A 22,274-nucleotide genomic window follows, 5' to 3' on the forward strand; every position below is an offset into this window, starting at 1 on the left:
TTTTTTCCTAGATCAAATGCCTCTGCGCATACATTACTTCAGCAGCCACTTTCCTGGAGCTGTTTACAAGGACTGTTCTTCTTAAACTACTTTAACTGTTCTCTATTCTTGATGCACGGAAAAAAACCCCATATGACTTCTTTCATATCAGTCTCCTTAGTGTATAAAATAAAATTTTAGGATGTTTTTCAGCTCTGCATTGCCTTATTTTTCTCTGTAAATATACTTTTCTGCAGCTCTTCGGGTATCTTTCAACAGAATCCTCTTTAGTAAAAACTTCATTGCCTCAGGATGAGTCTTGTTTTATTACCTATGAGACACCACACCATGGTACTAGAATGACCCCTCATTTTGCCTTTCTGGGGCAGGTCTGTTTGCCTGCTTTATATGAGATGGGCAGGTATAGAACCTATAGAACCTCTGGGGTACTACACACCCTTGCTTTGTCAAGCAGCCTCAGAACCTGTATCCCAAACTGGCTTATTTTTCCTCAAATCCTGTTTTCTGGAAAATCATGCTGAAAATGATGCTTCTCTTCACCAGATCCTGTTTGCCAGGCACCTTTCAGCAATGCAGTAAGTGGTTTAGAGTCAGTTTCATCTAACAGTCACCTTCTGCAAATTAAAAAAATCAAACTATATTTTGTTCTCAGAGGCTAAGCCAAAGACATTTTTTTTTCATTAGTGATGTTGATGCATAAGACACGCATCTCCAGGGTTTTCATATGAGAAAAGGACTGTACCACCCAAGTTCCTTACAGACATCTGTAACTACAGACCTGCTGGTCTGTTAAATATGGCCTGTTTGCTCCCTTTTCTCTACAGGATTTTCCAAGTGTATTATCTTCATTTCAACTTAACATTTTTCTTAATATGCTTTAATTTATCAGGTCTACCTCTTCCACAGCTGCACTGAGTCTGAGTCATGCTTTTCTACCATTCTTTCATCTGAATATTCAGACATCTGCACATTTTAGAATTTTATTGGCTAAGCCTTAACATGACCTGTTAAGGCTATCTATCAGTGATAGCCTGAGAGAACAGTGTCTCCTAAAATGCATGCTGAATGACTATATGAATGAGAGCATGTACTAAGTTTTTTATTCCTAAAGGAATCTGCTGCAAACCTGAGAGTATCACAATAATAATAAAACAACAACAACAAGAACACCACCAGCACAAAAAACACCAAACCAATTCTCCCCCCCCCCAAAAAAAAAACCCATCCCCACACCAAAACAAATAAACAAAATTCTCCCCATATCAGTATCAGTCTTCTCCTCTTGTTGGCAATTATCTAATTCTTAAATATATAATTTTGTAAAAAAAATTTGTTTTTTCTAGAGCCACAAAGAATTAATATTGTCTGACAGTTCTGCTATTGATTATTTTCAGAGCTATCCATGTTTGGGGGTTTTTTTTGTTTTTCTTGGGTTTTTTTTCTTGTTGGTTTGTTCAGTGATTTTTTTTTTTCTCTGCATAAAGATTAAAAGAACTGTTTTGGGGGCATGAATCATACCTTAGTTTTACTTTTTACAGATTCTGTGCTACACACAATTTAGAAGTTCTTTGTCCACTGGGATATTGTCAAACAATTCCTCAACCATTTTGCTTTTCTTAGTCTCCAGTGAGACCACACATATTGACACATTCTTAAGTGTCTTACATTTTTAGCCCTGATACCATTACAAAACATAACACTTTATAAAACCCTGCAGAATCTGCAAGTCCAAAAGTTGTTCCTGGCTGACACAGGCTATCAAGTGCCATTTTTTTCCTTCCACTGCAAAATTCCAAACAGGCTCAGGCAGCTAATGGGAAGATGTACCCTTTTACCCTTTTGAAGAAATGTGTTAGTGTTTTGGGCTCTCTGTGAGAAGTACCCAATTTATAATGATTACACACCCCAGAGAATACAACATATTGATGCTTGCTGCACTTAGCCTCTAACTCAAGTCAGATAAGTATTTCTCTATAAAATAGACACCATCAGATACGGTTCATAGTGTTACAGGTTCTGAAACTATGGAATTTAATTAATTCCATGGTTAATCTACTTACAATACTAAAAAAAAACCAAACTCAAAATCCTTTTTTCCTTTGTCCAGGTCCACATTCACATCTCTAGATATTTATTTAAACCTGACAATCAGATAAGGTTTGAAAGTGTAAACCACTACACAGGTGAATCAACTTTGTTGAACCAGTTACTGTCATCTAAACCACTGCTATCAAGCACTTTTCATCAGCTTGCTCCATATAAGATAAAATGTGCCACTCTGTTCTTTTGAGAGTTTTAAAGTTCTAAAGTTTTCCATGCCTTCTGATATTTACATATTTCTACTGATTTTTCTCACACTGTTCATATAAACAATGATTATTTTGCATTCTTCTTTGTGGGTGGGGAGAAGTGATGGACTGTTGGTTTGACCAGTGTGGTTGGAGAGGCACCAGTTTCACCCTCCAATCCACTGTCACTTGTGCTATTGTATATATTACAGAGTCAGAAAATAAAATCTCTCTTTGGGTTCTTTTCTTTCCCCCTTTGCATCTAGCATCCGTGTGTGAGTTATTTAATGTTGTAGTGTGACAAAAATGAATAAGCTACTGCCCTCCCTTAAAGAAACTATTATAGCTGTTGGCCCCTCAGACTGCAGCACTGGTGTTTGGAGGCAGCTCTCATGGGTACCTCACATTACTGAGGGGCTAAAACACCTGCTCATCTCCCTCAGTGGAGAAAAGCTGGATGCCATAAGCATATTGCAGGTAATGGTACTCAAATGTCCCTACTAGACCTCTAGACACTGCATAAACTTGATGAGTAGGAGTAACAACTACACCCTGTGAAATAACCTCCACATGAATATTTGGCGGGGGGGCAGGGTACTTAAAATACAGCTTTCATCTTAGTCAAGAATGTCATGTAACCTCGAAAAATTTTGCATAGAATCTCATGTAACCTCAAGCTTGTATGCACAAATGGAAACAAATAATGTTTCAGCTTTACTCATAAAAATAAGTGATTTCTAAGAAACAACAGTAATCGTGTATTTTCTGAAAATCAAGATTTCTAATGCAAAAGCAGGTCTGTCTAAAGACAGAATTTTCTCTCTAGCAACAAGGCTAAATAAAACAGCCAGGCACCTGTGAACATGAAGGATAAGGAAGAATAGGTCTCTCATTTCCAAATCAGCAGCAGTGCTTGCATTCTACTTTAGTTAAACAACAGGAGCAGCAGACATAATCTCTCTCTGTGGAGGAAACTGTAAAATGCTAAGCTATTGTTTGAAGAAAGGAACTGTAAAAATTTTCTAAAAAGGGTGTTTTAAGGTGGGAAAAAAGTTTGATTTTTTTTTTTCCTACATACCTGCCTCATGAGCTCATGAGCAGGGAAAGACTGAATAATATTCTTTACACTAGTCTGGCTTCCTGCATCCTAGGAGTTCAGGTAGACCTGATCCTGTCCAGGTTCAGATGTGAATCTCACCCTGCAGTCGTCCCTTTGCACACACAAAGGACCTTCTTCCTCCCACTGTCAGTCAATGATAAGAAAATGGGAAACAGGTAAGCACATATTGCAATTCCAGGCATCTCTGCTTAGGAAATTGCAGCTGTTGTATATTCTTTCTTCTCCATTGGTGCATACCAATTTGTGGGGTATGGCTGGAAAGCAAGCCTTGGAAGCCAATTATGAAGTAGAATATGCAGAGTTGACACACAAAAGGGTGCCATTGCTGGAAGACTTCTGTCAGTTTTTCAAGGTATCTTTGATATGCGAAGAACTTTTCTACATACACCTGGGACAGTGACAGGAGAAATCGCCTTCAATATGCACCTATGAAAAGTATGCCCAGAAACACACACAAATATATTTATACACACACCCATGTGAATGTACCATCCATGCCCTCTTTCTATACTGCACACAGAACAGCCTGTATTTTTCCGCATTCACATGACTCTTAAACTCTGCTGAGTCAGACATTCCTATAGATCTTTGAAAATGTCAAAGAACCCTGTCAGATTTCCTCATCCACAGTGAAACTAGAGTATCAATCAAAGTAAAAAAATTTAGTTTCAAATATAAATTAATATATTGCAACCAAACTTAATTTGTCATTAAATAAACAGAATGCATGCTTTTATCCAGATATCTATGGTATTCAGGCATGCACACACCATTTACACAGCAGTAACAAAAAGAAACCATATTAATTACATTGTCTTATTAATTATTATGGTCTTCCTGGCAATGGTAAAAGACAACCTACTCAATCTGCCTCCTCTGTTTCTGCCTCTCTCTGTTAATAACTATGAAGCATTTCTGAGACGTGTCTAGACCCTAGAGGGAAAGGACGTTTACTGGAACATGGGAATTCATCTTGTTAAGAGTATCTCAGTAACCATGGTGGGTTCATCTACCAAAATGTCATTTTCATGAGGAGCCACTGCTCTACAATGTATATGCATGCCAGCATGTTATTTCAATATATTAATGGTATTGTCACTATTCTGTGCTGTCTAGGTAAAATGGAAAATTAATGTTTTTAACTTTTGTACTAAGTACAAATTCTCTGTGGGAAACAAAAAACCAAAAATTAGATGGCTTTCAGTACCTGAGCTTAAATGGTGAAAGTTAGATATGCATTGTGGATATATGAGTATATTAGATAGTGTATGCCACAAAAAGGACTGGATGAGTAAAATTGTTAGTTAGCCCTAAATCTGTAAGTGTGCTCCAGATGCTCTTATCAAATATTCCAGACACATAAACAAAAAATAAAGTTTCACTTTTTTCCCTTTCATTTAGATTTTTAAAAGACAGTCACAGAGTTTGAAAGTCGTATTTCCAACACGAAACAAAAATAAAGTCAGCAACAACCCCTATCACATAGTAAAGACCTTTCCTGAACATTCCAGATTAAAATAGCCTTGGGATTTAAGTGTGTTATTCTATGATGATGAAAGTCAACCTCTTTAGACATCAAATGAAAAGAACCATGGGGCAATTACTATTCTAAGATGGAGAGCATGCTAAAAAAAAGGAAGCAAAAAAAAAAAGAAAAAATAAAACTCAAACCAACAAAAATATTTTGGAAGGAAAAAGAAGCATTAAAATTACAATAGAAAACCAAAATCAGGTTTCCATCTGCCATTCATTGTTTCGAAATGAAATAAAACCTGCTGAATTCATCAAAGTAGAAAGTACTTTACTGCTACAGCCTCCAGACCACTGTGAACCTAATCACTGAGAAACAAAAGAAGAATGCAATGAATTAGCTGGGAAAAGATAACTGGTTTTCATTCATTTTACTCCTTACAGTGTCTTAATCTGAATAAAGTATCCCAGAACCCTGGTTGAGCCTAAGATTAGAAAGAAATGTATATAAGGCATAGTTTAGAGAGTCAGGCTCAGCTGCTAACAGCCAAGATAATTGCATACCGAGAAAGATGATGAAGATTAAATATGCAGTAGTAGTAGTGCAGAGTCAAGATGATATGATGATTTGTTGCAATTTTAAAACTAGTTTTTAATGCATGCTGGATTTTTTATAGATCTTTGGATAGACTTTAATGTCTGCTTTTCTTGCTCTCACTAGAATTACAGAGATCCTTGTTTACAAGAGGTTCTGCTGGTTTCATGCTTTTCAAAGGTTGGGGACAAAGCCCTCTTTCAGTGGGGGAAAGAAAAGTATTAATTGCAAGTAAAAAGCCTCCCAAATATTGTTAATACAATTGCATGAGGTTGCACAGTCCCATCTAGTGGTCAAAAATAACTGCACAGAAGAAAGAAATATAGCACCTAAACCACAGTCTTAAAGATCTGCAAATGTTTTTATCTGTTTAAGCATTGTGCCAGTATTCTCATGCATTCCAGCCCAACTATATTTTATTTTACAATATCCTAAGGCAGAGCCATATACAGTGAATGCTCCCTGTCCACAGCTAATTCCAGATAAAACAGATACAATTGCATCTCAAAACTGGGCTCATCTAAAGAAATTGAGCTATCATTTATTTTATTTTGCAGCTTACTCTGCTTCCTGAGAATATTTTCTTATAGTAAATATCAATCTCTAATGGTATTCTGCAAAGTGGCAGCTGATGGTAGCATAATAAGCAGCACTTTACAGACATTGTAGATTATATTACTATTGACACAGTTTTAAACCCAAGCAGAATTCCATTTTTACTGCAATCACAACAGCTTTCTCAGAGTCACCAAATCAGTATTTCAAGGAAGGCTGAGTCCTGCTGCTAGGAGATGTGCGTGTTTTTATGGCCACCATGTGCCATATTTATGACTATTTAAAAATCTCTGGTATTTGTTGAAAATTGACTGAAAATTATTTTAATGAAGTTCAAAAACACCCTTTCTTATTAAGCTAGCAAGCAAAGAGCATTCACGTTTACAACGTTAACAGGCTGCTGTTTTGGAGACAAAATCCCCAATTGTGATACAGCTGGATTTCAGTCAAGGGTTAATGTGTAAGTTTTTCAACTTCAATCATCAGCCATAAAATTACGATGCAGTTATTTCTCTCTAGGAAAAGTAGAGGAAAAAGCTTGGTAATTGTGTAAGTGGTGAAACCCACAACATGGGTGGGATGAGAGTAATGTTCTTTTCTCAGAGAGCTGATACAAGCACTGCAATTGATGGCATCACCTCTGTTAAGAAGGGCCACATGTCCACCACAGAGGCAACAATGCCCAAGGAGACTAGAAGGTGCTCTTACATATGAAAGTGGACTACACACCAAAGCACCATGCTACAATTTTGCCAAAGAAATGTTACATTGAGTTACCACTTGAGTGACACTGCCCACTGGACAGACAGCAAGCCCTGCACATTTTCTCAAGTCTAAATCCCATTCATCCACTCTGGAAAATGAGATTGCAGTTACTTTTGTAGCTCTGTAAATCCATGTACTACCTCAAAAATACTCTTGTCATCTGTTCTGTGTTATGCACACACATTGTCCAAGTAAAAAATTCTGCATTCTTTTTAAAAACTTATAAGAAATTTCATTGCAAATACACCTGATTGCTTTACAATATTCCACACTTCTTCAACCCTAAACCACAACATTATTACATTGGCCAGATGAGTTACAGCCAGTCAGCAAGAGGTCAGTTCCCACACCCAAGCTGGAAGGCTGCAATATATGGGAAGCACAAATGTGTTTCAAAGCTCCCAAATTTATCTAACTTTCTCTGACACTTCAGGGCAAGCTTGACTGAAATTTTTTTCAGTTTTATTCAAAATAAAAATGTAGGCAACCTACCTGGGGAAAAACATTTATTCCGGTGCATCAAGAAATCCAGATACGTGTGAAAACCTACATATGTCAGTTGCAGACAAACAGTAAGAGAAATACATATTGCAGGATGATAAAAGCTGGCACATGTGGTAAGAAAAAGTCCTGACCTCCTCCTGTATAGTTCTGTATTGTACTAAGGTATTCACCCTATGTTTATGAGAACAGAGTTGACTGCAAGAGGGTCTTGAAGGTATAATTAGATGCAGGTGCCAAAGAGGTCTCAAGATTAGAAATTAACTTGCTTCAATGCAAGCTAAAGTTAGAAGGCAATAGCTCATGATTGGACATCTATCAGACTTAGAGTACAGTCTGTTTTGTTCATTTTCACTGCTTGCATAGTTAAACCTTTTCTGGCAAATCTGCCTCACAGAGTGAAACCCAATGCTATATAAAATGCGAGGTAAAACAAAAAAAGTCTGTACATTACAAGGCTTAGATAATATTTACATCTATTACAATTGAAACTGTTAATATAACAATAGCTGAGTGCTACAATTAAAGGAATAAAATGTTATGTGATTGTTGAAGTTCTTTGAAATTTTATATAAACAAAGAAAATGGCAAATTCTCCCAGCTGTCATGTAATCCATAGAAAATGTCTGCTCAAGTCATTAAAGTGAAAAATAGAAAATTTAAAAGCAGGCACAAAAGAACCCATATTACACACATTTCAGTGCTATTTGTTACCAGGGTGAGAAAAATGGAATAATGATCAGTTTACAAGCAAGTCCTTCACCTATCACAACAGCTTAAATGACAAGATCTTACCAGTCAGTTTGCAGTCCAGATTATTGCATAGGAAAAAAAAATAGAATGGCAAAGCAAATTGGAATATCTCTGATTCTGAAATACTAGATAAGGTGGAAGCTGAGAGGGAAGGATGAAGAGTGACTTAATATTTTAACTTTTTTCTTAGCCCTTCTTCCTCTGAATGTCTCCTGTGATAGCTATTTATATCTTGAATGGGGTTTTGAGAATAAAGGAAGAACTTCTTTGAGGAGCCAGGGGATGGGCAGTGCGGCAGAAAGTGGACAGAAGGAAAAAAGGTTTTCCTTTTAAGTCACTAGCTTGGAGGCCACACAGGCCATTTAAAAGACTGACATCAGCAGCAGAACTCTTTGGCATCAGGAACTCAAGAAGGTTATCTTTATCTAATTGCTCCCTAAGCATCACCAGAAGCAAGATAGCTTTTCATTACATTCACTGTAGTTCTATAGTTAAACGCCACAGCTAAGACCTTTATTTGTCATTGGATTATTATTTCCTCTGATCTGTCTTTGACCTCCATCCTCTTCTGACCTGTTCTTTCTCTCACTTTTCTTTTTATAGATGCAGAAGTTTGGGGCTAGGAGGGATGTCTGCAACCAATATGTATTTCAGAGTATATCAGATTGGTGTGGATCACCATAGAATTACTTGGTCTTACATTGTTTTGGTTTTTTCTCCCAAACTCCTGTGACACTTGATATTTACCTGAAGGTTTCTGTTCTTTACACACATATTTTCTGTTATCTATTAATCGTATTGTTCATTTTACAAGTAGAAAATATGAGCATTTCCTGTCTACTCCAAAAACTCTAGTACTTCCAAAGAGTTCAGGTATTGAAAGGGAAATACTTCTTGCATATTGTATTTTTTTTTAAAAATGAAAATTTGTGAGGTCTTATTTAATCCTTAGTGCATTATTGGCACTGTGGTGCCCATTTTGAATTGTCTTGCATATAGCTTCCCAAAGCAGAAAAAAAACTTCATAAGTATCTCTTTATAGGGGTGTTCTCATTGTAGATATTACCACAGTTTGCAAAGACTTGGATGTATAAATGAATTTAGGTGAATAGGTAGTCTTGCTGACCCTTAGAAAGTTTTTGTGAATGCAATTTAAACAATTTTAAGTAACAGCTGGTTATAGTTAATGTCTATCACATTTACTTTTGGCAGTCACAAGGACTATATGAATGATAACTGTCTGCTGCAGCTGCTGTTGTTTTATCTATTTTAACTCCATCTAACTTCTTCCCTTAAATACCATTTGCCCTTTTAATTCTTCTCACCTTTCTGTTTTGTCAGTGATGACCTCAGTAAGTCTTTGGAAGCACAAATTTATTCCAGCTGCCCTTTAAAATCATAAAGTATATTTCTGTCACATAAATAAGCAACTATAAGATGGAATTTATCGTTGCAGACATCCTTGGCATCGTGAGGGTCAGTAGCAATAATAATAATGATGAACATTTTATGAAAAAATAATAAATCTTATGAAACAAAAGCATTTGGAAAGAATATTAAAACTCGTGCCTAAAGGCATAAACAAACCTCTAACCGATGAGTTGAAGAAAGAAACTTTTTCCTCAGGGCAGATTCTATAATTGCCTAGCACATGTCTTCTTCCAGCTTTCTTTAAAACACATTATGGCACTGAGAGTCACTGCTAAAAACGGAATAGTAGAGTAGATGGAGGGCTAGATTGTTTTTGCAATGACATTTCTTGTAGCCCACATCACTTTAATGCTGTTTTCATTTAGTTACTCAGTCCCAGAATTTGCTAAACAGATCCTAAGATGACCCTTTTCTCAGCTATATTTTTTCCTACTTTATATATGCTGTATAGTTTATGCAAAGTTAACTTCAGCAGACTCTCTGCAGTACTTACAGCTTCAGCTATGTCTTTCACCTCACAGCCTCATTCACACATTCTGTTCTCAGGCTAATAGAGCTCTGTTTTGCTTTTTCTGTCAGTCTTCTGTCCTTTCTGGCTTGGTTTCTATCTTTCTTGTGGCTTTTCAAGTCTTACTGAAAGCTTGTTTTCTGTCTGAACAAGAATAGTTGGCAAACTATTATGCTTTGCTAAGAAAAAAAATAACCAGAATATAAATTACTAAAATTGGTAGAGGATCCTGGTTTTCCTTATAGGATTTTATTCTCTTCATACCACTTTTTTTACAGTAACAGACTGTTTTAATCCATACCGCATTGTTAATAAATTAATTTTTAGTTGATACAGATTAAGTCTATTAACACTGTAGGAAACTATAAGGATACACTTTCTCAAGAGTTCTGTCTTAAGATCTGTAGGGTGAAAAAATAGGGCAGTGTAGCTGAAATAAATTAAATATCCTTACAGGCTGAACTAGATGGTCTGGTTCCAGTAAAAGAAAAAACTTTTATTCTTATAAATTTATGTTGAAACATATTAAATTGATTTTGTCTCTATAAAATACAGCAGTGATCAATGCAAACTGACCCACATAAGTAAATTTTTTTTCTTTATGGATATCAATTTTACATGCATTTTTTTCATCCAGGTGTGAATCAACTATTTACTTTTTTTGTATCATAAATTATGCAGCTTAAATAAGTATGAGTTATATAATACTGATGCAAATAAACTGAAAGACTCTAAACCTTGTATGAATTCTACAAGCATGATTTACTGTACTTCATAATTAGTTACAGCTTTTAGCTTTCATAAGTAAAAATTTATTCCAGCATTTTCTTTAAGTTACCATTTCAAGTAAGCCTTTCAGTACTTGTGTGACGGTCCAGTTAGTAGGTGCCAAAAGGCAACGTGTTGTGACAAACTGTTTTCGTTTCCACTTCTGATTAATCTGACAGTGATTCTGCATATCAGCCAGATCTTCACAGGCTTCTTAGTGTTTTATATGATGTTCTAAACTGGACATTGCTCTGCAGTTAATCTTGCTTACAAGGTTTCCTTTAAATATTACACACTTGGAGTCTAGTACTGAAGTGTCTCCCCATATTTTATTCTGTCTATGATTTGGTACAACTAAATGTGCACAGAACTGAACAAGAGTGTGATGTTGGCAGTCTTTCTGTGATTATATTTAGTTGAAAGGGTGTTGTGAATATTAAACTCCCCCACACATACAAGAACAAGAAGCATGAAGGAGCCAGCCCGAGGCTACTAGTAATAAAGTAGTTTAAAGATAAATTGAGTGAGGATGTGAGACTTGTATTTTGAAAATGATCTCTCTATTCATGTCCAGCATTCATGGGTTATCCCTTTTATTCAAAGTATCTGAGTTCAAGCTTTCACAAATGCAGGGTACTCAGAGGAAGATGTTCTCAGTCTCTTTTTATGACTTGATATCAATAATTAAAATGGCCCTAGAATCCTCATCTCTTTATGAATGTCTTAATCATGAAAGCAGACACAAGCCTCTTTCACATTTCTGTATTGTGCATTCTTCCACCTTTATCAAGCTCACTCAGTCCCAGACAGAAACTCCACTGAATATTGTGAGTGTGGAGCTGGGACCCATCTACCCAGCAGTGCTGAGCTCCTGGGGAGCAACTACAGGGCAAGCTCAGCTCTGTACTGAACTTGCTCATGGCTCCTCTTCCTGGCTCAGAGCAGAAGTAGAACAGGAGACTGTAGATATAACTTGTCTTGTTCCTGTTCTAGATGCAAACCTTTACTAAAAATGGAACTGGATTGTGCTCAAAATCTGTTCCAAATATTTTTATTTGTTCTTCTCCATTCACAAACTCTTTCTGAGTCAAGACCCTTGAACATTCTTATGACAACTATTTGAAACCTTTTTTCTCATATGTTTGCTATAGTGCTTGTCCCAGTCCTCCCAGATGTCTTCCATTTAAATGTTCCATTCCTACAGTGACAAAAAGGGATGTTTGTTCTGTCAAATTCTGATTCATCTTAGTCTCAACCCTGTCAATTTGGAATTTGAGGAGAAAACTCAAGTTTTTATAATAAAGCCCCAAGAGGAAGGAACTAAGCCTCCTCTAAGAATTCTCTTATTGTTCTACTTTGTTATATATAACCAAAAATTAATTGTTCCTCAAATTAAATGTACTTCTTCTAATGACTCCTTTTACTGAATATATCAACATTTCTGCTGTAACTCTGCCTTCTAAGTCAATAATCTCAATGCTTGAACAATTGACTATATGTTGCTTTCCTATAGTTCACAGCTAGGGAAATTAATTCCGTTTAGACTCAAAGCAAATGTTTGACTAAATGGAATTAGTTTACTGATACATGAACAAATCTAGGACAGGATTTAATTACATTTACAGAAATTTAATCTAATGAATCAGGTTGATTTTTTCCTAGTATTTAATGGACCTTACCAGAATCAGTAAAAGTAAACCACGTACAATTCGAAAGCAATTTCTTCTACACTCCTCTTTGAATGAGCAACCTATAAAACTAATAAATAGCTATATACAGTTTCTACAGTCCTATGAAGGAAATCTTTCTCTTTTTTTCTTTCCTTTCCCCTTCTTCTGTGTTCTAGATTATAATCAAGACTGGCTTCTGTGTAGCAACATTAATGTGTTTGCAGAAAATAGCTGTGTAATGGGCACATTAAGAGCAAATTAGCCACACAGACTTTCTAATTTGGTGTTCTGTCTTCAACAGTGGTCAGTACTGAGTGCAGCAAAAGAAGCACAAGATTTAACAATACTGAATAAGCACATAACTTCTCAAGAGAATGTCTTTAAAAATATTTGCCTTACTGTCTTGAACCACAAGGAATTATTTCCAGTCTATGCAGAAAGTATAACTGTGCTTTAACTTTAGCACACAAACACGTTTACCGCTTCTCCCATAGTAAGACTGTAGTTTTACTAATATCTCATGGCACTTAATGCATTATTCTAATATTCTAGTGAGAAATCAGATTCTTTCTGGAGATAAACAATTATGGAAGGTTTCTTTTTTCCTGTGCAACTGCCTAAGTATGTTGCAAAATTAGTATTGCCTGCAGCATTCATTAATAATAAGCCATGGCTCTCCTATGTTCTTTTACTGGTTGTATGCCAATGTCTCTTTTTTTGAGCGCTTATGACATTACTAGTTATTTTCCTTCTGCCTTAGATGTGTGACTCTTTGTATTAGGTTTCTCAGACTATACTCTTTCAACTATAGTGCTTTGACCCAAGTGACTTTATGATCTCCAATATTAAGCAGTTTATAATAAAAAATCTTTGCTCTATGTAACCTCAATTAAAATAGGGGAAAAAGCCTCAGTTCTGTACAAGTCCTCTTCAGACTTTTCCATGTTTACATATAACATTTTCATAATAAACTTTCATTATGATAAATGAAAAGTCAGGATTCACTTTTTGTTTCTATAAGAAATTGCTGTAATAATTAGAAATAGAAATGTAATATTTTGAGGATTTATAAAAATATTTTGGTTTTTAAAAATTTTTAAGTGCAAATGCAGTACTAAAATATTTCTAACAGAGAGGTTTTGGATTTTTTTAATCAGGTTTTAAACTATAGCATAGGAGGCAATAATGTCTAGATGGTAATTCCTTCAATTAGGATACGTTACAAGTCTTTCAAGTTTATAATATTAATTGCAAAATCATACATTGCTAAAGCAAACAAGAATTTCTAGAGTTGAATCTTATTTACACAACATTAATGGAAAAATTACCAAAGCTGCAAAAAACCTATAGTTAATTCTTCACTTTGAGGATAAATGTGAAGGTTATATTTCTAGTACCTAGCAATTCAGCTTTTAACTCCAATGCACATTTCCTGTTGTCACATGAATAACGTAATCTTTTTACCAAACTTGATCTTGTTAGTAATCTATTATATTTTAGAAGTAAAATAAATTCTAATGCCATTTCTCTTTCCTAGATTATTTCACCTAGCAAAAAAAGATTGATTGTAAGAAGAAATTATTCCCAACGCAGTGAGCTAGTGCAAGCAATTTATGACTTAAATGCTCAGAAGTTTTTACATTTTGTAGCTTTTTTTCTCCTGGATTGTCATCTGGATTAGGGGCCATTTGTTCTCTCTAAGGCAACTTAAACCCAGAGTTCTAACTGAAGTGGACAGTATGTGAATGTGGGTTTAGTTGATGTATCTCAAATTTATGCACAGAGACTACCTAGAATTAACAACAGCAAAAGAATTGTTGCTTACCTGAGAAACGTTTTTGCAACCACTTCTACACATATGTAGAGCTATTCTAAAGTTATTCTGATTTCTTCTTTCTTCTGGATTATTTGAAGGCACATTTACATTCTCAGTGAAGCTTGCTGTTCTGCAAGCAGTTATTAAAGAGTAAGAATTAGATCTTTGGAAGATTTGTGGCATAATCAAACAGGAAACTGAGGAGAAAAGATGGATAAAAGTATCCTGGGTAAGTAAAAGGGGAAAAAAAGAAAAACAAGTATTAGTATACTTGCACACATACAAATATCCATACAATTATTTATGTATATACATAGACACACATAAAGAAATATAGTCACACAGGCAGAAATATATACAGATGTTTCCAGGGAATGAGAGAAAAGTTATGCAGCTTGATGGGCTTTTCATCTTTGCCACTTTCAGATTCTTTATCACTGCCTCAATTTCAATAATGTTAGCATATTTTGGCTTATACCATGTGGGCATAACAGGATTTTCAGTGCTTTAAAAAGAGAGTTCATCCACAATTATATTTTATTTACACAGGCAAAAACAATGAAGATGAGGTTTTATAGACCTTTACTTTCAATGCTGTTTCCTGAGGAGAAAGCATATTGGTTCAAAACTGTGATAATTATCATGCACCACTGAATCCAAAGTAGCTGTGTAGAATACATTAAAAGCACATGTTAACAGATTATAAACAGTCTTAATCAGAAATATTCATCAGTCATGGCTATATGTGCACTCCTACACTGCTAACCACACTAAGTATGGATTAACACCAATTCCAAAACTATGTGATATGTTTATCCATGAAGCAGAACTAAATATGAAAAATTATGCTAATTTAATGGTGGGAGACACAAAGGTTTGCAGAGAAGAGACAGGATTTGCCAAGGAGTCCACACTGGCCTTGGTAAGAAGCACAGAGGAGAGGGTAGCTGGAGCTGCTCTCTGCCAAGCCAGCATGATCCACCCGAACTCTGAGCACAGGTGGAGCAGGTAGAACATTCACCAAGTGAAAAAGCTGTAGAAAAACTTCTTACACGTGGGCACAGAGAATGCCAAGTGGGCAAACACAGTCTTCTCTTTAGGAAACAGAGAGAGAAAAGTCATATTTAGTCTTCACAGGAAGACCAATTAGAAACTCTTACAATTATCTTCAGCCTAAATGCTGCACAGACAGAACTTCTTCAAGACAAATTAATTTACAAGAATTAAAATAATGACCAGGATCTCTGCCCTTTTATCTGCTAAGTGCAGGGACTCTTCCTGAATTCTTTTATATCAAAGTGTTCAAGAAACTGTATGAAAGAGCAATTAACTTTAGTGAAATACTGTTCATTAACCCCTTTTGACATTAGAAAATAAAGCACTTTAGAGAACTGATACTGAAATTAAAGTTAATTGAAGCTAGAAGACATACCTCCTTGAAAAAAATTTGATCTCTTATGTCAGCAGACATCTCTTATTCTAGTTGTCAGATTCTTCTTTGGCTTACTTTTTCTCTGCGTAAATGTGAAAAGGAGTAAATATAAAACAAGGAGTTGTTAGTCATTTTGTTTATACAACCATAGCATCTTTCCATGATAACAGCATATTTCCCTAGACAATGGAATTATAGTGTTCCATGCTACTGATTATAAATAGCAGTCATTCAATTAAATAGTCTTATTCAAGTCAAAGAGATTACTTTTTTAAGAACCTAATTCTGGTAAATATATACTTTTATGTTTTATATGCTTTATACCAGAAATACCGTATTAAATTCAGACCCTCTTAAAATGAAACAAGATTCTGGGGTCATGAAAAAAAAAAGCAGCATGAAAGGTAATGACAATTGCAAAGAGCTAATGCATTGGATCTAGACCCTTTCATGCCAATTAGTTGGAACAACTTCAAGTGAAAACTGGTTCCCTCTTGCCAAAATGTGACGAATTCATGAACCCCTTAGTTTACAGGAAAAGCAGTAAGATCAGTGTAGTCGTACATTATTTATTTAAGTTAATTAACAAGCAATTCTAATTTTACATAGAAATATAACTGAAATACAGAACTGAGATCAGACAGCCATTTTTCAAAATCCCAAACTGCACTGTTAAGTCACAAATCTATTCACAGCTAAGGAGTGCAGGCCTCAAACCAATATATCTAACTCCTGATGATTATTTATGTCTGACATCAGTGTGATTTAGACACCCAAATCCTACAACCATTCTGAACATTCCAGGCTGAATTACAAGCTTTTGGAGCAAGGTAAACCCCAAAGCAATATAATGCAACCACATTGACTACATCTAGAATTTTTCTGTATATAAGGAATGCTATATATTTGAGCTGAAAGAGAATCAGAGCAGCCACATGTAAATAATACCCAGACATGATATGAGGTGCTTAAGATAGTATTTTACAAATAAACCAATGAAAACAACTGTCATTGTCATCATGTCTAACTCCTTGTTTACTGAGGCAATGTGTATCGTACAGCTCAGTCCACTTCAGAAGTGCTCTCCTATCAAACTGGTTAGACGACAGAGCCAAAATAGACTTAAAAGAAAACCTATTTCAAAATATAATTCTTCTTATGGCTAACAGAACCCTATTCTTCTAATGTTCGCTATATTTGTTTCCATTGTCCTTGATCTTTTGATTCGTGTGCATTTGCTCTGACTGGGATAATTTCTCTGTGGCATTTGACCAGTATTGTTTTTCCTTTTGACAAATTTCTAGCAAGCAATTATATGATCTATGAGCTAGATGGAAAAAGACAAGAGTTTTTCAGCACTCTGGTAGAATGAACTCCCTACTTTTCTGATTACTCCAGCAGCTGCTGTCTAGACTTCATCTAGATCACTAGAATTGAACAAAGAATTCAGGTCAAGGGTATAACAGTTACTTTTTTGTATTTCAGTACTTGAGTGGAGCACTTTCTACTTCCACAAATACTTGAAATTTATTGGATTAAAAAAGGCAAAGCTAAGTGTAGCAGCAGCATTTGTGATGGAAACATAGTCACAAAGCAGAAAAAATAGTTTGGATACAAGATTGGTAGTACACCTTTGTCAAGATGACTTTAATTTGTATTGGAGTCTCACAGTACCATACAAAGCCCATCTATGTACAGTAGGCTTGAAATGTTTGCCTCTCAGGCTTGTTTCCAATTAGCCAATGAAAAAAGAAAGAACCATTCTTCCTTTGTGGGATACCTTCACATATTAAAGGCAGAGCAGTAATAAAAAAAATTATACTCCCAAAATTTGGAATTCTGTCCCATTCAGAATTCTTATTTAAAGCAAAATAGGCATCTTCAATACTGTTGAGTAATATCATAAAAGTTTGGTGCATAAATTATTAAAAAATGCTTTCTTTTTTTCACTATTCATGTATGCATTACCACTATTTGTTGTTTTTTTTTTAATATTATCTTTCTTTCCTCATATAGGAGTTTCAGCATAATGAGATACCTGAAAAGGAAAGAAAATACTCTGAAAAAAATTTCTTCTTACTCAAAGCATTCTTATTGTTATTTAATCTGGCAGAACAACAAATTAAAATGCATCTCAGAAAAAGCAGGAAGCATCATTGAGGAAGTTACCACAGAAGCACTCTTTGAAGCTAAGTAACAATAATATTTTCTATCCATTTGGTGAGTCTATATCAGAAAAAAAATCTATGTTAACTTGTAATATGCTGAGAAGAAATGCCAATACAAAATGCAGTTTTAATGGAAATGATCAGCAGATGAAGATACAGAAATAACACCAACTGCATGGCATAATTTCTGGAGGTATTGAAAACAGATTGAAAACAGCAATCAATAAGAGATATTTCTGACCTTGCAGTGTGTATAACATTCAATAAATATCTAGGCCAATCTACTAGCATTTTATTAAAATGAGTCTATAACAACACTGTGTTTTCTATTAAATTGATCACATCTGATGTGACCATCAATATGACTGCTCCCAAAGTTACAAAAAAAATCTTAAGATAACTAGTAGAACAATTTCACGCTTGTAGTGGTAATAAATTAGCATAGAACTGATACCAGTGTAATTAGATTGTTCAAGGTCTTTAAAAAAATAATAGCATTATCAGTATACTCTCTCATGTTGCTACAGTAAAACCATTGTAAAAGTATTTTACTGTTATTCACTTCTATAACATATAAGGAAGGAATACATACACACACACAGAAGATGCAGGGGTTTATATCTTTAACCACAGCAGATTTAAGCTAGAAGAATTAGTCAGTTTATAAATTATTTTTAGACTCCCTTTTTTATTTTCTTAATTGAATACCTTCTTTCCAGAATATTAATTGAAATGAAATCTTACAGGGAAAAAAAGACTAAAAAAAAGAAAAAGAAAAAAAGAAACCAAAACACTGGCACACAAATCAACACACAAATGTGAGAGACAGAATTCTTCAAGTCAAAAAGAAATATATATCCTGGCACATGTATAGTTAAATAAGAATGTCTGAGACATGACAAGCAATATTTATGCTGTTATTTGCAGGATTCTGCATTCTAGCTTTATGAGAACACATTCAGATAGGTTTACATAATGTCCCTGACTTCAGATGAAAATTTTGCAGTATTTCTTACAGTAGCAAGGAAACATGTTAATGAGAAGGAATAAGTTGTTTATAGGCTGCAGAAACATTATGACTGCAAAGTATATATCACTAATAATCATAATAATGACAATAGAGCAGCTGCTTTCAGTGTGGTCAAAGTGAGATTTTTTTTTCTGTTTTACTGCTGTGCTTAAGATCAACTTTGACCTTTTTCCCTTTATGTTGCTACTTTTCAGTAAACCATAATTCTGAGAGCATTCCTTACAAAGACAATAAGGATGTAGCTTAGCCATCACACAATTAATTGTTGATATTTCTATAGAGTTGGTTTAATTCAATGTACAGTTATTCCTACAATAATTGAAGGAAAATGCTAACATTTGCAAATCCTTGAGAAGAAACACATCTATTCTCTTATTGCTGTAAATATTCACTACAACAACATAATTTCAATGTAGCTTGGACTTCGGAAAGGGTTTGCAGAAGAACAGCTAACTGTATTTTCACTTTCATAATCATAACTTGGATTTAAAGAGCAACAAATACACTAGAGCAGTATTAATGTTCTATAACAGAACTGATAAAGCCCAAAATATTTTGGAGAAACAAGGCCTATTTTCTTGAGTTACAAACACATTTGTGTTCTTTCAACCTAATATTATTTCTTGATTGTACTTGCAGCACCTGCCTCATTATATATTATTCCTTGAATCTTTTACAGACAACACACACAGAAAGCCAGACTACTCAAACAAATATGCTCTTAAAAACACCAGTAATACTAATGAGTGTTCTCTTTATTCTTTACAGATTGCCACTCAAATTTAGCTTTAAAATGTCACTATTCCCTTCATGATTCTTATCCAATCCATATTATATTTCCAGTCTATTGGTAAATCTGCATCACCCTTACCAACGTTTTTCTCTGTATTTTTGTGTTATGTCATGAAAAATTCTTAAAATATATGCTTCTGTAATTATATTGTTAAATAAGACTAGGACAGTATCTTCTTTGTTTAGATTTTGCTATTGTTGTTGTTTGGTTAATTTGTTTTGGGGCTTTTGTTTGGTGTGGAGATACCCAGGTTTTAGGAAGAGGGAGTTATTTCTGCTAGTGGTGAGTAGATTTTTACTTGGAGTTAACAGCATTACTTACACAGTCAGGTAATATTTTTTTAATTATATTGAATTTTCCTCTATTGTATAGCTATGTGTAGAAGTGTCATCCTTTTACCATAAACTTACGAATTCTACATTGCAATTTCACTGATTCCAGTAAGCTATTCTTGTTCACACAATCAAGATGGATGCTCTTCTTTTCACTAGAATTTTAATTATACAGTTGGGCTGAGATCCATGACTTGTTGACATTCTTCACTGCTTCTATAGGGTCTGGCTCACGGAAGAAATATAAAGCAGATAACAACAACAATCTAGATTACTTAATATCATCATGTTAGATAAGCCTTTCAGAAATTTCTCTTTGTGGTGAATGCAATGTTCAAATGATGCCAGAAAGCCTTTTATACTTTTAGTCCTATTTTATTGGCCTATTTTATTGGTCTTTTCTTTATGAGTTAAACAAAGCATTAATAATGATTTCTCAGAACAAGACTTCCATTAGTGACATAAAGATTTACACTTTTGGTATAATTGTTCATGATTGCACAAGTTAACTGGATATACTGAGTTTGACAGCAATATGCTTTAAAAAGTAGTTTATTTAGTAACAAAAATGTGATAGAATGGTTGAAGTGGCTCAGAAGTCTGAAATTAATCAACTACCTTTTCAGAGTTGTACTTCCTCTTCTAGAGGTATAGGTCTGCTATTTGTCTCCAAATGGTAAAATGCTCTGTTTCTAGAAAGACAATATTTTTTCACTTTTTTTAAAAAATAAAATAATTTCTTTCTGAAGTCCCAAAACCTAATTTAATCTCCTTACCTTCCACAGTTCATAATATTTCTCCATGCAAAATTTCAGACTTCTTATTCAATTGGGGGGGGAAAAGCAACAATCTCAACAGCTGAGATTGTTAAAGTTGCCTTTTGCCAAGAAGCTGGGATGCAAGGCACAATGAGGAAACACAGGCCTTTTGGCATCCCAGATCCTGACTAACAGGTAACAAGGCCACCTGTTTCTGCTGCCAGCTCACCACATTTACAGGACACAATATCTACCTCTGCTGCAGGAAAATTAAAGCTCCAGTGGAACCTCAATTTGGTAACAGCCAGAGGCCCAAGAAGCCATCTGTAGATTCAATATCTATGATATTTGCACAACATATAGAAAGAAAGCTGCTGCTGCTTTAACTACCAAAACCAACTCGCTCCATTGGGATCATCAGGTTCTATTTACAATGAAAAGGGGTTTTTTGTCCTAGTAAAAATACTGTAATGTGTAACAAGAAAAAAAAATGAAGGAAATTTCCATCAATCCTCACATCAACCTTAATTTAAAGTCATATGCTATGTGCAGTGTTGGCAGGACAACTATACTGGACTTACTCATTTGCCAGACCAGGAAAAAAGGTGAAACCAGCACATCAGTTGAGCTTAGGCTGCTACTGAACCCTCTCGAGCAGGGCCATGGTGCACCACAAAGCACAGCAACTGCACAGCCAGAGGGCAAGTGGGTAAAAAGAGGCTGCCACAGATACAAGAGAATGCAAAATAGATTCCTTGTCCCAGCAGGCAGGGTTACCTATACATGCCCCTTTTTTCCTACAACACTGGGATGTCTTTCTCAGAGAAAAGTAAGCATAAAAGATCTTCTTTTTGCTGATACACTGGACATTGAAATCCAGTCCAATTTTTTGATGAAGCATTTTTTTAAAAACCCCTTTTGTACCTGAGTTGCTGTTCTTACTCATGGAATAATATACTGCTGTATGTTGAGAGCTGAACAACAGTCATTCACAATATATTTATGTATGCAATTAATTTCTACCATGATAGCCTGTGGAAGAAAGGTTTGTGTAACCCACAGACTCCACAGGCATGTCTTTCTCTTACCTCTGCGTGAATGTCTGTCACACAGCTCAGCTCAGAATAGTGATTTAATCTATTGACTAATTTTAAAAGAATTTTAAATAGGGGTGTGTTCCCAGATTCAGCTTCCAAATATATTCTTAATCAGCTTCAGTTGCACTCAAAGGATGTTGTGAATCATCACATATAATTAGAAATAGCAGCAGACAACAAATGCACTCACATTAATGAGGCAGAAAACACACCTGCTAAGGAAACAATAGGAGTGTACAGCATGACTTCTTTCTTCTTCACTGTTATTCAGGTTACAGATTTTGGGGTAAATTAAAGCATTCCTTGAGTTTAGAAGGTACTGAATATGAGAAAGCATTTTGATTAACAATATTTTTTCTTGCACTTTAATATGGAGAGTTTTAAAGCTTCTGTCTAGAAGAAACACCCAGGTGACACAAGAAAA

The 22,274-nt window shown here is 35.1% G+C and overlaps 1 long non-coding RNA gene across 1 annotated transcript in view; it reads right to left on the bottom strand.

The window, feature by feature from the left end:
- Positions 1–12,576: 12,576 nt before the first annotated feature.
- The window catches only part of LOC121469825 (uncharacterized), an 87,276-nt gene continuing 77,578 nt past the window's right edge, over positions 12,577–22,274 (bottom strand). The window contains exon 6 of the long non-coding RNA XR_012055658.1: positions 12,577–15,754. This is a non-coding gene — a long non-coding RNA (uncharacterized lncRNA). The remainder of the gene's footprint in view (positions 15,755–22,274) is intronic.

The sequence above is a fragment of the Taeniopygia guttata genome, chromosome 4 (genome assembly GCF_048771995.1).
Source record: "Taeniopygia guttata chromosome 4, bTaeGut7.mat, whole genome shotgun sequence".
Taxonomy (NCBI): domain Eukaryota; kingdom Metazoa; phylum Chordata; class Aves; order Passeriformes; family Estrildidae; genus Taeniopygia; species Taeniopygia guttata.